The sequence below is a fragment of the Egretta garzetta genome, unplaced genomic scaffold (assembly GCF_000687185.1).
Source record: "Egretta garzetta isolate BGI_Z169 unplaced genomic scaffold, ASM68718v1 scaffold280, whole genome shotgun sequence".
Lineage (NCBI taxonomy): Eukaryota > Metazoa > Chordata > Aves > Pelecaniformes > Ardeidae > Egretta > Egretta garzetta.
Genome location: NW_009258219.1, coordinates 986,886 through 989,765, shown reverse-complemented (window position 1 = coordinate 989,765; position 2,880 = coordinate 986,886).

The window sequence follows — 2,880 nt, the reverse complement described above, 5'->3', positions numbered from 1 at the left end:
TGGATCCATATCATCCCAGCAGTGAACTCTCCTCCTTTATCACAACAAATTCCCTTATCTCCTCTTTGAAGACTTCTGCAGCCTTTTCACTCTCATCTACTCGCACATCTGACACCTAGCTTGATACTCCAGCTGCCGTCATCCACTTACTGAATTCTCCAAACAAGCACTTGTTCACATTCTCCATGGTGCCCAGATACCTGGAGAGTATTCTCCCAAGGCAGTATCACCAAACCCAGTATACAATCCTCCTTTAAACCTACAAAATCCCAAAACCTCAAACCCACATGCTCTCCTCTCCCCACTTGGCATTTTCAGCAAGTTGGCAATGGTGAAGCTACTAGTATGCTGAATCCCCTATCCATTCGCATTATTCCTTATCTACCTATATTCACTTGTCATTTCCCATTTTACAGATTCAAAGCTTATTAGAACACTGATTTCCTCCTGTGTCAACACCTTGTCTGTGATTAGTGCTCCTAGGCAACTGCAGGAACACAAATACAATCTGTTTTCAAAATGGTGCAGATAAAGTCCTGCAAAAGGTCAGAGCAACGGGGACAACACTGACAGAGTTAATATATTGCCGGCATACATACTCTTTAAGATGTAATGGAACTGAAAACACTACATATGAATCACATCATTTTGCAAAACTTGGTAAGATTTCAACAGGTTCTAACAGTAAGAACTGAAAGGTAAGCATGGCACTTTGGACTTTATGTCTGTGCCCATTCTGATAGAAATTATTATTCCACCTATCTTGTCCCCTGCAAATCCAACCTTCACTACCAAATTTCCTCACACATACCTGAGGGGTGGACACTCATTCCTAAAGGGTTACCTACCCTCATATAAAGAGCTGGGAGAGAAGGGAATTAGAGGAACGTTTTTCTCAGTTTATCATACTACCACGGCAAGCTTAAGCACAGGTAATTTCACATTCTTTCTTCCTAATATGTCTGCCTGGAGAATGTGTAGATCCTTCTTCTAGCAGTTAACAAAGAACGTACAGCAAAATAACAACAATTTGTCAGGGAGGTTTGAAAATGGATGCAAATGACATAACATATAATAGAAACAAAGAGCTTAGAAGTGGTACCAGTCAATTCCCTCCAGCTCCATTTAAATTTCAAAATGGGGCCAGAGCCATACAAGTTGTAACTACTGAATCCGCAATCAGTGAGAGCGGGTATGGGCACTCCCGTGCACATATAAAAATCACAGGTGAAGAAAACTGTTACTACAGACATTATTCCCATCTCAGGAAAAAGTAATGCCTCCATTTTTATGCAGGTATGAAACAAAGATGGACAAAGCTACCAGTCGTGTAATTCCAGTCAGATTTCAACTACAGATTAATTTCACTCAAAAAACTGACTTCTTCCTAGTATTTCCGTTCGCACACACTGCTCTTCAGCACAGATGTCAGCTGTCAGCAGCTAAATGAATCTGAGACCACCAGCATGATCATAGACCATTCCAGCCCGCTCAGCCTTGAGACTGTCAGTCAAAAATCAGCACACAGGACAGCAGGCAGAAGTCAGAAACAGTTAGGATTGTTCCACTTCGCTATGTTTCTTGAATGAACCCTGAAAAGAAAACAGTGATTGGCAAGGAATCAAGCTGAGCTAAGAGCAACGTAAAGGAAGATATTAATTAAATCTCTATCGGAGGTCAAAAATAAGAAGGAAGCAGTGAACCAAAAGAACAACCTGATACTTAATGCACTAAAGCATCCTTTAAATGGTGGAAGTGAATGAAAGCCCAAAGGAGCTGAAAATTTCTGCAGCTGTTCTGCAGTATGGCATGTGTCTCAAGCTACGAGCTAGCTTTCACCTTGACACTTTCAACTCTAGAAGTGACCTAATATCATAGACAGTCTTGTGAATTATTCTACCCAGGTTTCTAGAGGGTAATAGAAGCATAAGAAAAAGAGACAGCAAGACACTTATGATAGCAAAGTGTCCATCTAGATTTTTCAAAGATCACTTTAAACATAAATACACTGCACAGGCTGGTATCATATGAATCAATATTCTCCTGGTATTGCCAGTACCCTTACTGAGTTTCTTAACACACACATGAAGTCCTGCTACCAACGCTAACAAACGATCTTCATGCTCTGCAGAAGCAGTCATTAATATGTCTGGTCTGTATTTCACAAAATTGTTCCTTCATCCACTGTCATGGTCACCTTCTCCTATATCCCCCATGCAACTCACTCCTAAAGCTCTTCTTAAGATTAAATAATCCTAATAAAACAAGGCTGACAGTGAAAAAAAATGGATGAAGATAATACAGTATCTCCAAAAGCCTGTCATGGATAAGCGAAACTAGGGAGTCATGGAATATCCTTATCAAACACGGCTACTTCAGGAATATAAATGAACATCCTAAATGTCTCTTTTCCTTCCAGCACAGATGTGCCAAGCTGTATAAAGAGGCATAATTCGCCATCCAGAAAGTTGACCTGGAAGAAGTTTACATGCTGTGCGTTCACCACAAGGCATACACTGTAAGTGTTGGGCAATAGAGGCATTTCCATGCAATAAAACTACCTGATATATCACTCTCCCTCCAAAAAAAACACCTTCAGCAGGTACCAAAGGGATAACCACAGACTCTAGGCTACCAAAACGGTGTAAAAGAGCAGGGGGGAAATATCTGGAAGGGGTCGGGTTTATTCTTCTGCCCCTGCCCGCAACGCAAGGACACATGCTTGCACAGCCACCCGGCAAAACCTCGCCACGCCAGCGTCCCGTTCACCGGGGCCGCGACCAGAGGCCGGAGCCAGCGAGGCTGTCAAGGCGCTCCCGACTACGACGGGGCTGAGGTACCACCGGGGCCCGGGCCAGGAGGGCGGCCTTCCCCCCTCAC